At 45.3% G+C, this 14019-nt stretch overlaps 1 long non-coding RNA gene across 4 annotated transcripts in view; it reads right to left on the bottom strand.

Moving 5' to 3' along the window:
- The window catches only part of LOC127007356 (uncharacterized), a 182682-nt gene that overhangs the window by 2388 nt on the left and 166275 nt on the right, over positions 1-14019 (bottom strand). For all 4 annotated transcript variants that reach the window (XR_007760205.1, XR_007760206.1, XR_007760208.1 and 1 more), the window contains 3 exons: positions 13260-13374; positions 9722-9810; positions 6706-6871 (listed from right to left, as the gene is read on the bottom strand). This is a non-coding gene — a long non-coding RNA (uncharacterized LOC127007356). The remainder of the gene's footprint in view (positions 1-6705; positions 6872-9721; positions 9811-13259; positions 13375-14019) is intronic.

Below are 14019 nucleotides of genomic sequence, written 5' to 3'. Positions count from 1 at the left end.
CTTCTTACATTACAGTTACAAATTTATATATATTAATGCAATGAAAATGTTTCTGAGAAAGATGATGCTGGGCTCAGTTTTCTTAATACAAAATACTAGTGTCAAGAAATCAGGTAAGTGTGTGATATTGGCAGTGTCCCCTGGGCCATGTATCCTGGGGTCAGCCTCAGACACACATACACTAGTCTAACTTGATCCTTAATAGAAAGTTTCTTGCATTTCTACGGGTGTGAGGGTACCTAGTACCAAAGTCATCAACACGCCTCTCCAAGTCACTCTTCAGTGTCTTGTCTCACAGTCATACAGTAATACAAAGCACAAGCGACTTAAAAGATTCTAATCTTTGTCTGCCGTCACAGATATCGACAACGACATATACTCTGTGTTAAGCGAGTCCATAACATTGTGGGCTGGACCAAGCCAAGCCATCGAGTGACTTTCTGGCGAGATCCCCCTTTTGTTATGCACTGCGGTACAAAGGTATGTGAAGGTTTTGGTGACTGACATCCTCACCGTATGCAATGACAAACTGAACTGCGTCATCCAGCAAGCCTCCAAACGACCCTGGTTTTACCCCAGGAGACCTTCAGTCCCAGAGGCTTCGCCTCCTCATGTAGCACTTACTCTGCCATCTTCAGGATCTCCGATGATTGTGAGAGAAGTACAGCATCATAAAAAAACAAGGTCAGTGATCTTAATGTCGCCAACAGAGGCTCAACAACGACTTTGATCAACAACTTTTTTTAATACCTAGTCCAAGCAACTGTTGAAAAATGATGGAGAAAAGACACATTTCTGCCTCACTCCTGAAATAACAAGGAAGAAGCCGGGAATGCCACCCCCACACACATCATGGCACTCTCCATTCCAGAGCAAAGGCTAGTCATCAGGTTGATAGTCTTTACAGGAATCTTACGGATCCACAGAATTTCCCAGAGTGCCTCATGATGCACTGAGTCAATTAACTTCTTGATATCGACATAGGCTGCGAGTAGCTCATGTCAATACTCAAGTTGGCATTCCAAAAGGACTCATTGTGATAGGATCTGGTCAATTATTTACTTACTGGGTGTGAACCCAGATTGCTCAGGGTTTGAACTTTAGCAGATAAGATCGAATTTGCATCAACAATAGATAAGCGAGCACTTTGCCAGGCACAGCAGTATAATACCACAGTAAATGTTGCAGTCCTGTCCACCAACCACCTTTTCCAGTTGAGAGGAATGAAACTGAACTGCCACATGGCAGACAGCCCTGCATGCATACCATGTATCATGGCTTCACCCCTGGCTGTCAGCATCTCTGCTCTGTTATTACAGGCTCCAGCTGCCTTCCCACTCTTCAACTTTCTTACAACCTCTCTCACCTCTGCAAGAGGATGGAGTTTCTTCTATAGGTGAATCAGCAGATGCCATCTGCAGACCATCCAGAGGTAGCCAGCTGCTTGAGGGCTCGGCCGTGTAGAGCTTCCCAAAGTACTCAGCCCAACAAGCACAATACTCATCTACACTGTACTACATCTGATACTATCAGTCCATCAGCCATTCAGACAGTATTTGTCCGAGATGTGGACTTGGAGCAGAACTTCTTCAGAGCTCGGAAGGCAGGTCTAAGGTAGTTTGAATTTAGACATACCTTGACATCCTCAGTGAGACAACTGACATATCTCTCCTTTTCCCTCCTCAGTAGGGTTCTAGTCTTTATGACAAGTGTCTAGTAATGCTGTCTTATAATGCTCTGAGTCCCCAGCATGACTCTCCTCTATATTCTCCAGTGTCTCCCTCAAGGCAACTCCACTCCTAGATCTTGGACACTCACCAGTGCACTCCTTGGCTGCTTTGAGAGTTTTGCATTCAAAGGTACCGCACAACTCTCCAATGTCCTCCAGAGTACCAATCACCTCAAGCCAATTTAAGACTGCCACTGCATACTGTTGACCATACAGCTTTCCCTCAGTTCTTCAAGATGGAACCCCAAAGCACTGCATCTTGAGATTTTTCTTGAGCCTGATGCATATCCTCAGTTTTGTAGCAAGTCTGTGGTTGGTTGCCAAGAACTCAGCACTCTGGAAAACTCTTTAGTTTCAGAGGATCTTCCAATGAGTACTAATAAGGATGAGATTGATCTCCTTTGTCACACTGCCAACATTGTTATACCAAGTCCAGCGGCAAGGCTCGTGTCTCTGGAACCAAAAACCAACAATCCTCAACCTTCTGGACTTTGCAGAAGTTCAGAAAGAAGGAATTGAAAGTTTTTGGTGGCAGGGCAATGGGGACTAACACATTACTCTCTCTGTGTCAGTAGTTGCATTGAAGTTTCCCAAGACAATGAGTGTCACGCAAGCGTTACTGTTTGACTATAGAGTCGAGCTTGGCATAGAGTATCTTTCATACCACATCTTGGTAGGGGTATACTCTGCAATATGAGATACAAAGGCCAAGATGTGCTTCAACTTCACCAGCATCATACGCTTATCAACCGGAGTAACTTCAACAGCAGAGGACCGCAGTCAGCTAGAAATGGCTGTAGCTACTCCTTTCAGATGGGCACCATCACTTCAACTTGATCAGTAGTAGATATGCCTGGCTTGATGAGGTTGTGTCTTATTTGCACCATCCTGGCAATCCCCAAGAAAAGAGGGTGTGTGTGACAGATGGGTTAGTGGTGCTGTGTTGCATTCCATGTCCACGTCTTTGATGCATACGACAGCTATTTTAGCTTTCTATACCCTCCATGCTTGCACTTCTCAAACTCTCCAAAATACCTATTACATGTTTGCCCTTCACTGCTCTCTTCCCTACTTCTCCAAGCTTCCATGCTTACATAGAACTGTCCCTAAGTACTTAAACTCAATAACTCATATTTTCTCTCTACCAGATGTTACACTGATGTACTCCTGATCTTGTTCTAGCTCTGTCTGGTGCTTCAAACTCAATCACCTGCTCTCTTGCTCTCAAATATCATAACATTACTTCCAACATGCTCCTCTTTATACCAGCCAAATTCATCCACAATCCACTGCAGCAGCAGCTCACTTTCTCTTTATTCTGCTAGTTTCGCTTTCTTTCCCCCTTTCCCTTTTAATTTGTTTTCAAAAGTTTTTTTGTCTTCCATATAATATATGGAAGACAAAAAAACTATCACTATGATATTATGATATTATCATAGTGATAGCTTCCTATACCAAAACGCTCATCTATTCTTTCTCTACTTTCCCTAACCAATCTTTTCACCAACAGCTTACTCTTCGTTACTTTCTTGTCTTTCTCACCTCTTGTACTTTTCTCGAACATTCAACTCTTATTTTATTTGTCCATCATGCATTCCCTTTCCTTCCTCTTCCACATACCACATTATATAACTACTTCTTCAGATGCTTAACCATTAAACTCTTAAAAATCTCAGACACCTCACCCACTCCTGCACCAAGTTATATCCCTACTTGTGCTCTTCCAAGTAACTCGTCCACCATTCTCCTAGACATCGAATCGTAGCCTTTATCAGATCATCATCATCGTCATCATATCTGTGTGTGTGTGTGTGTGTGCAAGCGCGCGTGCGTGTGTAATTCACCTCTTGGTCTGCTGCGGGTCTCTCTGGAGACAGCCAGCCGTTCCCCTACGGAAGAGCACAGAGCTCGTAGTACCGATCTTTGGGTAGGACTGAGGCCACTCGCACACAACACACCGCGACAACGAGGTCACAACCCCTTGCCTGACGGCGCGTACCTACCTACTCACTGCTAGGTGAACAGGGGCTACACGTGAAAGAAGATAAACCCAACTTATCTTCACCAGGCCGGGGAATCGAACCCCGGTCCTTCTGGTTGTGAGCCAGACTCTCTATCCACTGAGCTACCGGGCCGTGTGTGTGTTTGCGTGTGTGTGTGTATGTGTGTGTGACGAAGCAATTGGGAACGGCCCGAAACACAGGCGGACACACAAGCCTCAGGTAAACGCAGGTAATTAAGGTCAATTTGAAAGAGCTAACAATCCTAATAGTCAATTTGGCTCCCCCGACCAACACCTTGACGCCCTTGACACGCAGCCGGACAGGTGCCTCGGGGAAAGACGGGCAGGTGAAAAGTGAATTCTAAGTAATGAAGGAACGCGCACGCTAGGGGGGGGGGCGGGGGGGGATAGTGACTAAGGTGAGAGAGAGAGAGAGAGAGAGAGAGAGAGAGAGAGAGAGTTACATATACGATATTGGATAACACCCTATGGTGGCGGGTCAAGTTCTTTTTAATTAAAGAACCAATCGTGTTGCCCTGAACCACTGAAAGTGGGATATTATTCCATTATCGAACAGCAAGAGAAGATGGCGCCACTATAAACACTTGCCTGCGCCATGACGGGCTGGGGCCGAATACCATCCAGGTCCCTCAAGCAAGCCCAATAGGCAGAGACGTAAAACAAAAAACACACAAAAAAAAAAAAAGCAACATGAAAAAAATCACTTGGTGCAATTTGAATGTTTTTACATACGAGTTTATCCGTTCAGCGTCCTTATTTCTAGTTCGCAATGAGCCATCGATCATTAGTAACTGTTTGGATTCATTGACATTTCTAAGGTTATTAAGTAATGAAACACACTTTTCATTTTCATTGGGGGCGGTTCTTCTTGAAAGAGAACATAATTATTAAGATATAGCAATTTTTCTTCGTAGGGTCCGGAGCGCGAGGAAGTGGTCATCTGCGTTGAACGCATTTTAATATAGCCATGTCCTTGGCATGGTGGTGAGGAACACCAACACTGCACTGCACCTTCTAAGTGAAATTTGAATATGCCATAGCGGCATTGCATTTTTTTTTTCTTTAACAATATAGTTTGCTTTATTTCCTGTTTTGTGCATTTCTTTCTACAGTAAAGGAGGCTGTTTCAGAAAGTAAAAATGGATATAAAAACAGCCCGCAAATGCTGCTCCTACAAACAGAGGTTGTAGGGTTTGTAGCGATAGTAACTTCAAAGAGAAGGGACATGCAGAGAGCCTTGACACAAATATATAGTAAAGTCACATTAAAAATAAAAACGATACCATAATAGTCATAGTCAATGATGACGTGAATTATTACGAAATTAAAGAACACTGTTTACCTCTAGATTACATTAGGTAAGGAAATCATAATAGTATGGTTATGTACACAGCTTGTTGTACTTGTGTGAAACATTAGTTAAGAATACACACACACACACACACACACACACACACACACACACACACACACACACGCGCTTGCTTCAGCTTGATTTGTGCGTGTGTGTGTGTGTGTGTGTGTGTGTGTACGCGCGCGCCGGCTCATGTATATCCAGCAGCCTCTGTTTGTCCGCCCGTCTCGCTGTCTCCAGGTGGAACACACAATTCAACACGGAAATAATTTTACTGCCCACCATTAGTTCCGGGTCGGGTCAGGGGGCGGTCAACCATGGGCCTGAACGATCAAGTGTCCGGGTCTCATGTTTACTCACTCTCTCTCTCTCTCTCTCTCTCTCTCTCTCTCTCTCTCTCTCTCTCTCTCTCTCTCTTCTACAGTATGTCCCTCGCCTACCTCATCTCCTTTTTTCTCTCTTTATTGTTCTAATGTTACGTCTTCTCTTCCATTCATCTTTTAATATTATCTCTTCTACACATTTTTTTTCTTCCACACGCTTGTTCTCCCTCTTTACCCTCCTTGCTTCCCTTTCTCGTCCCTCTCCTCTGCCTCCATTCCTCCCTCCCATCAACCGGTGGTATCAAGCCTCCACTCCCATTATCCTCCCTTTATTGGTTTATCCAGATGGGTTTGGTAGGTGTGGAGTTTCTGTTTCCCTTTCACTCCTCTTCTTCCTCTTCCTTCTCCTCCTTGTTTAACCCCCTCCGCCTCCTCCTCCTCCTCTTTCAACCCCCTCCGCCTCCTCTTCCTCCACCTTCTCATCCTTTTCGTCCTCGTCCTCTACATCATCCTAGCTTGTTTGATCTTATCCTCTGGCCCTTTCTTCTCCTCCTCTCCTTGTCATCCTACTTGCGTTCCACGGGTAACATTCCCTTATCGGGGGTCGCGGCGGCAAGAATCTCGCCAGATTTGGAAAAGTTCAATGTAAATGTAGATTGTCCTTTCCCGAGTAGAAGAGAGAGGGGGGAAGGATATCTTTTATTGCTATTTGTGTTACGCTTTTTACTCTGTGTGTGTGTGTGTGTGTGTGTGTGTGTGTGTGTGTGTGTGTGTTCGCTTTTCCCTATTGCAATTCCAAATTTCTGACCACCATCAACAACCCACAGACCTTCCACGAGCACTACACCATTAATCTGTGCTCTCTCTCTCTCTCTCTCTCTCTCTCTCTCTCTCTCTCTCTCTCTCTCTCTCTCTCTCTCTCTCTCTCTCTCTTAATCGTGCTCTTGCGTTAAAACAAATCGCATCTGATTCTAAAAAAAAAAAAAAAAAGAAACGCTGGAAACACTACTAAACTAGACATAAATAGATCCCATACGCTTCACAGAACGTTGTCATCATCTTCATCATCACACATTTCTAGTTCACTGCAGCACGAAGCCCTTTCCCAACGTAATCCACTTTTCTCTGTTCGATGCCAATTCTTCATTTCCTACAGCAACAACAATGATAGTCATAACGAGAACAACAATCATGATACTGACACAGGTGGATGCTGCAGCGAGGGAAAGGTGACAAGGAGAGGATTCAGAAGAGCAACTAACAACCTTATCCTTACCGTGAGGCGCGGGACGAGGAGGAGCCAAGGACTTATGAAGCGTGATGAGGAGGGCAGGTGGTTGGCAGGTGTACCCCACGCACTCCCCGCCACGCTTGACGCTCCAGTACGCAACGGGCGGCCTCAACAGCAGCAGCTCTCACCTGACCCGCAAAGACTCCATCATCTGTAAGAAGGAATGTAATGAATGAAGTGCGAAATGGTTTAGTCTATACCTTACCGTTTTCCCTTTCATACCGCAGTTTATTATTTTCTATATTCATTTATCTATCTGTCTCGTGCACCGCAATGCCTCCATCACCCGTAAGAGGAAAAGTGATTTATAAAGTGACAAATTATCTGGCATACCTCTGCATTTTCGCTTACACTGTAATCTGCATTTTCCCCTCTGTCCCTTTATCTGACTGTATCCGTTTATAGGCATATTTATCTAACTACGTACATACCCCCCCCCCCCCAACACACACACACACACACACACACACACACACACACACACACACACCCTTTGTTCATATGTGTGTCTGTGTCGGTTGTCTGTTTCTCATCTATGTCTGTCTGTTCTTTTGCCCATTGATCCTTCCCCCCATTATAGAGGTTCCAATACTTTTCGTTTAAGCGTATCATTTAACCTTATCCATATTATTCTTCCTTTCACTCCATTCCACATCCCTTTTTTTTTCGTTCTCCTCAGTTTCCCTTCTACTAATTTCTCTCTCCACCTTGACCCCCCTCTCCTGCCCCCTCCCCCCCCTTCCGAAGAGATATTAAAGGGAGTTAGAGAAGAGTTTGATGCTGTGTTGTGATTGGGTAAATTGCTTTTAGATTAGCCAATGAGGACTCCTTAATCGGACTTCCACGTTCGCAATTTAGGCTCCGATTATCGCCTCCTCCAGCCAGCACGAGGGTCTGCAAGTCCTGGAATATAAGCTTTAATACGATCGAAACCTCTACAAGGGGGATTCCGTAGTCTTCAAGTGGTAGAAGTTCTTGCTCCAGGATCTGAGACTACTACTGCTACTACTACTACTACAACCACCACCACCACCACTCATAACTACCTTCATCACTTAATGCCTTCAATCGTCTCCACCCCCCCCTCACCCCACACACACACCTGTCCCCTCTCGCCTTCACCACACCACTGCTACTCTACCCGCTCCTCCCCCCAAACCCGTTCCTCCTGCAAGCCATTACTCAATAACTCACCCAGTTCTCCGTCTCCTGTGCTTCCCTGTCCCTCTTTACCCTGTCTCTCCCCCTTCCAACCATCTCTCCCCCATCCCCTGGCCCTCTTCTCCCTTTCTCTCTCCCACATTCTCCTTCCCTACTCTTCTCTACGTCTTTCCCAAACCATACATTTCACACCACTTCTCTTTTCCCTACTTTCCAACTCTTTTTCTTTCCTTTCCTTGCCCCCTATTTCCCCAACCCTCTATTCTGTCTTTTTCCCACCTATTCTCCTTCCTATGACATCCTCCCTTTCAACATCTCTCCTCCCCCACCTTTTCTCTTCTTCCGTTTCCATTCCTTCTCTTTCCTTTCACCTCTATTTCCCTAACCCTCTCATCTATCCTCCTTTTTCTAACTATTCTCCTTCCTATGGCATCCACCTTTTTATCCACCTCTTCTTTCCTTCCTCACCCCTTCTCTTCTTCCTTTTCCATGCCTCCTCTTTTCTTTAATGTCTTTCCTACCCTTCTTCTTCATTTTCCATACCTCCTTCCTTCCTTTCCTTTCCTTTCACTTCTCTCCTACCCCTCCCCTTCCTTTCCCATTACTCCTCTTTCCCTTAACTTCTTTCCTACTCCTCCCCTTCCTTTCCCATTCCCCCTTTCATTCCTTTCCTTTCACTTCTTTCCTACTCCTCTTCCTTTCCTATTCCTACTCTTTCCTTTCGCTTCTTTCCTACCCCTCCTCTCCGTCTCCCTCTTCCCCGATCGTCCACCCTCTCCCTTCATACGTCTCTAAATCGTCCGGTCTCCCCCAGCAGCAGGCAGCCCGCAGCGACTTACTATTCATCAAGATACCCAGCCACATGTAAACACGACCCGGATGAGGCTGCAGCGGAGGCCCTCTGAACCACCACCACTCTCCTCCTCCGCCTCCGCCTCCTCCTCTTCCTCCTCTTCCATCTTCACTTCTGCTACTATTTTCGCCCATACCACTAAAATACTAACACCTAAATTCCTCATCGCACCATTTCTACTTCCCGTCCGCATCTTCCTCATAGAGCTCGAGTCCCCATCCTTTTCTTCATCCCTCTCTCCAGTTCCTTTCTTTTTTTTCCCTCCTCCTCCTCCTCAAACGCCACCACGACTATTATTATTTTTTTATTATCCACTCAAAAACGACCACTAGCATAACCACCACTGCCGCATCTGCTATCACCACTACCAATGTCACTTCTACCACTAGCACGACCATCAAACGACCATCTAATTGAGAGCGAGAAGACTTACGTGTCCTTTCAGAAAACTTACGCAAAAAAGACAACCACCTATTTTTCACCTTAAAAATTAACTCTGTTTTGGGAAGACGTTTAGGATTTTTAATAAAGACGAAATCCCGGCCGAAGAAAACAACCCAATCTGGCATTTATCTCGCTCAAGAGCATTACGAGGTGGTGAGGCAGCTTCTCAACTCGACCTGAAAACGTCTGCGGCACTGCTCACCACAACACCGAGAGGTCCGAGTTAGGACTGATGGCGCGTTTCTATTTTTTTGGTAAGGAATCGAGGTTTTCTTTAGTGCACCTGAAGAAATGACTGACCGCATGCTGTCCATCGTTCCATTCACCACACATTCAGCGACTTATGTCAAGAGGAACACCGGGGGCAGCGTTGGACAAACTGATTTATGTACACGGTATAAGTATTAAAAAATCGGCCTGTATCAGAGGCTTGGGCCGATCCCTAGCACACCACAAGTTTAGTGCTCGTATATCGACGCGATGAGGAAAAAAATCTAGCCTGGTCGGTTAAAATATAAACGCATCATTTATTTCCTGACTGACCTGATACTGTGAAAGCTTGTAGTCATCAACAGTTCCAGGGCTGAACGCTGCTACCCGACAGAAGACTTGTGATGTGCCCACCGCTTAGTCTGTAAGAACATCAAAAACATATTATTATTACTTTTTTACGCTCTTAAAAAATACATTTGACGATAAAACGTTTAAATCCGAAAGACAAGAGAGAGAGAGAGAGAGAGAGAGAGAGAGAAAAAAAAATTCTTCGCTTGGTGTTACCTCACTTTCTCCTTTTATTCCCTCGTCCATTTCTTTTGTTCAGTGATGCCGAAGCCACACCTTTCCTCCTCCTCCTCCTCCTCCCTCGCATCGTGTAATTTTTGCCCCCACACCCACTCCATTTATCTCAACCTTTCCTCTCTCTCTCTCTCTCTCTCTCTCTCTCTCTCTCTCCTCCCCCTAGGCGTGTCCCGTAATGAAGAGGATCGCCGTGGTCGGGAGTCTGTCCAGGTCATTTATTTCTCTATTCATCGCTTTGTTTACAGCCAGGCCTTCCATACTATTTGTAGACTCCCTCTCCCTCTCTCCCTCACTCTCTCTCAATGGGGTAAGGGATGGGGGAAAGGGGGGGGAGGGGAAAATATCAATCATCGTAAAACTTTATATCAGTGCCCCCTAACTCCCCATTACTTCTTCCGTACGCGCCCCATTCTTTATGATGAACCCCTTAACCTCCTTTACGGGATTCAATATTGTTCTCGCCACACAAATACTAATCAGCAGCTCTCACATCGGCGTAATGAACCGAGTTAATCACAGTCTTTTGAGAGAGAGAGAGAGAGAGAGAGAGAGAGAGAGAGAGAGAGAGAGAGAGAGAGAGAGAGAGAGAGAAATAGGCTACCTCACTAACCATTCCTTCTTCCCCCACCCTCTCCCCTTCCTCCTTCCCACAATCTCTTCCCATAGACCTTAAAATAAATTCCCTCCTAATTTTTCATCCCCTCTCCCCTTCCCCCTTCCTCACCTGGCGGGGCGGCCTCACCTGCTAATGAGGAGACATGATGCACCTTAATCCACCTGACACCTAAATGAATACGCATCGCCCGTGTTACGCCCGAGCTAACCACACCCAGCACCGCCACACCTCACCAAGCCACACAATAAGCCACCCTGCATCGTCACCCCTCACGCAGTCCCGTCCCTTCCTAGCACTCCCACATCACACCCCAATCACTGTCCACCAAACCCAGCCACATCCTACACCGTCACATCTCACCCGACAACACCGAACTCAGCTCATTCCCTTCCTTGCGCGGCCATATCCCACCCTAACTTAAAACCACCACACCCGGTCACACTCTACATCAACCCGTTCCATCACGCCACAGCTCATCAACCACACTCTCCGTCTATTATTCCACCACACTTCACGCACATCCTGCCCCGCCACAGCACAGTCTAGCACATCACACCACACCCCGCCTCACCCCTCCTTCCCCAGAGCATCCAGACCCCACCACGCCCCTTTCCCTCCAGTCCATCCGCCCGCCGGCGCCGTCATCATGCCCCGCCTTCCTCGAAATAGCCTTGCCACGCCCTTTCTCGCCCTTATAGACTTGGTAGGTAGTAGGTCAAGACACTCCCTCCCCTCTCCCTCTCCCTCTCTCTCTCTCTCTCTCTCTCTCTCCATACAGTCCCTCTCACAGAACTAATGTTTACTCACCCCCAGAATAACCTCCTCTGTATTATACTCATCTCCTTCTCCCCTAATCTTCTTCTCTCCCCTCTTCTCCTTTCTGCCTCCCTCCCTTTCCTCCCTGCCTCCCTTGTTTCCTCCTCTACTCACTTCTCCCAACGCCTTCCTATCTCCCTTAATTTCCTTCCTTCCGTCTTTATCCTCCTCTTCTCCCCTGACCATCCTTTCTCCTCTACCCTCTCTTATTTGTCGTCTTCACTCAACTTCCTTCTCTTTCTCTTCTCCCCTTTTCTCTCTGCTTCCCTTGCTTCCTTCTTCTCCCTTTCTCCCCTAAGCTTCATCCTCTCTTTGCTTCCTTCCTCCCATACGCGCCTTTTCTCTTCGCGTTATATAATTTAGGGGCAACAAAATGTAAGAAAAATGACTATTAGGCCTTACAACCTCTTCAACTAATACGAAAGAAATTAAATACTTAAAAAAAATACACAAAAAGGTATCTCTCTACACCTAGTTCTCCGCTTAGCACGAATTCACAAAAAAAAAAGAAACAAAGTGGATAGGAAACGCCAATAGTAATTTTACCACAACGACATACACGAAGAAACACATATATACAAGTAGATAACTAACAACAAAAATCAATGCGACGAGGCAATATGATGGTTAAAGAAAGAAACGATTAATAACTGGGCAAGTAAACCCATAAATCAATGAAGCTATTACCGATAACTTAGGCGAGCTGATAACGCGACCCGGAAGAGCGGCTGGGCGGAGATAGGAGGGCGGATAAGAGGCGCTCCGCTGACAGGACCCGGTCGCCGATAGCCAGGGAGGTGGATGGGGCAGCACGGATGGGCGCACGCAGATGGGATAACGATATTCATTGGCTCATTACGGTCTGCGAATCGACGGTTAGCGGCCGCCATAACGACTCTTGCAGCGGCGACTGTGTTCTTGTGGCCACTTATGTATACCGCTTGTAGAAGCTGTTGGTGTTGTTGCGGTTGTTTTTTGTTGTTTGGTTGTTGTTGGTAGTGGTGATGGTGGTGGCGGTAGTAGCATAATTAACAGTAGTGTAGGTAGTAGTATAAGTAGTAGTAGTATAAGTAGTAGTAGTATACGTGGTAGTAGTATAAGTAGTAGTAGTATAAGTAGTAATAGTATAAGTATTAGTAGTGGAAGTACTTGTGGTAGTAAAAGTAGTTTCATGTTTCATCTGTCCATCCACAAAGCGTGAATATTGACAGATGTGGCACCTGCGCGTTGTTATTTCGATCTTGCATGATAATTAACTGTTGTGATAGATATCTTTTTCGATGGTATATTCGAATGCGTGCACAAGAACCCCCCCCCCCCCCTTATATAAATCCCAAACATGCTGATTAACATCGATAATATACAAGTACACGAATGACACGCTTGAAGTATCAAGTAGTATAGTTAGATCATACTCGAACGAACTATGACCTATCAAATATCTATAACTAATCTCATTTCAGGTACATAAAGACATATGGCGGTGTAAATGCAAATGAAAAGTAGTTTACTGCATAAAAGTCACGAGTAATTTCGAAATTCCCTGAAATAACTTTCTTACGTGACTACCAAAACCACTATTCACACGTCGAAGCCACTACAAGCAAGAAAGTGATGCAGTCAAAGGCACGAGTGGTAGTCACGGTCCTGTTGTGTATTACCACTCTTATTACGTACCGTGGACTGTAAAAGAAACAATGGCCATTTCCTAATAATGGTAGTTATGGTCATCTGTGTAAGTCACCACGCAAACATTCTAATTAATACTACGTTAATTGTCACGCGACGTAACGCCATCCGTTATTCCCTAAGATATGCCACTGGCCGGGAGCTATCCTATTGGGCACTTACCACTTAAAACAGCGGCTTCTCCGTGGCTTCTGGGAGCGTTATCGCTTCCTCGGGGTCTGAGGGCACACTGCCGTCTGCCGCCCCGGAAGGTTCAACTCGGCGTCCTGTTTCGGTGCTGAAACACAAGTAGTTCTTGGCACGACATATTCTTATTTTCCTTTAGTCTAACGTTATTAATGAGTTGATACTAACGTAATAGTGAATACACACTCTTAATAATATATACCAAACCCATAATATTATTTATATAAATTATTGACCTCTACTTCGAGGGTTTCGAGAAGGTTCGAGGCTTCGAATCTTCCCGACCCGCGTTCCTTTGCTGTGATGCAGTAACTACTTGTGGGATTTAATTTTCCCACAGCCTAGCACTGCATTCAACAATATTTAATTCCATTTCGAATATTACCCATATGATTTCAATTCAATAAACTAGTAGAATACCCTTCATTTACATTTATTCACCCATATATCTTTATTTATGTTAAGTGGGATGAATTATAAGTATTTAATAGGTCTTAGTTCGTTGAGTATGATCTAACTACACTGTTTGATACTTGCGCTTGTCTTCCGTGTGCTTGTATGGCATATTATCCATGTAAATCGGCATGTTTGGAAATGTGTGAGAGCTTTCTTAAACACAAACATTCAAATACACCTCTGAATAAATAGCTTGAATATTCATCACAGTAGTTGATTCTCACTCAAGCACGAACTAACAACGCGCATGTGCCACATGTACGCTCATGAGTGGACAGAT

This window comes from Eriocheir sinensis, chromosome 35, assembly GCF_024679095.1.
Source record: "Eriocheir sinensis breed Jianghai 21 chromosome 35, ASM2467909v1, whole genome shotgun sequence".
In the NCBI taxonomy this organism is placed as follows: domain Eukaryota; kingdom Metazoa; phylum Arthropoda; class Malacostraca; order Decapoda; family Varunidae; genus Eriocheir; species Eriocheir sinensis.
This window is presented reverse-complemented; position numbering and strand designations above follow the sequence as displayed.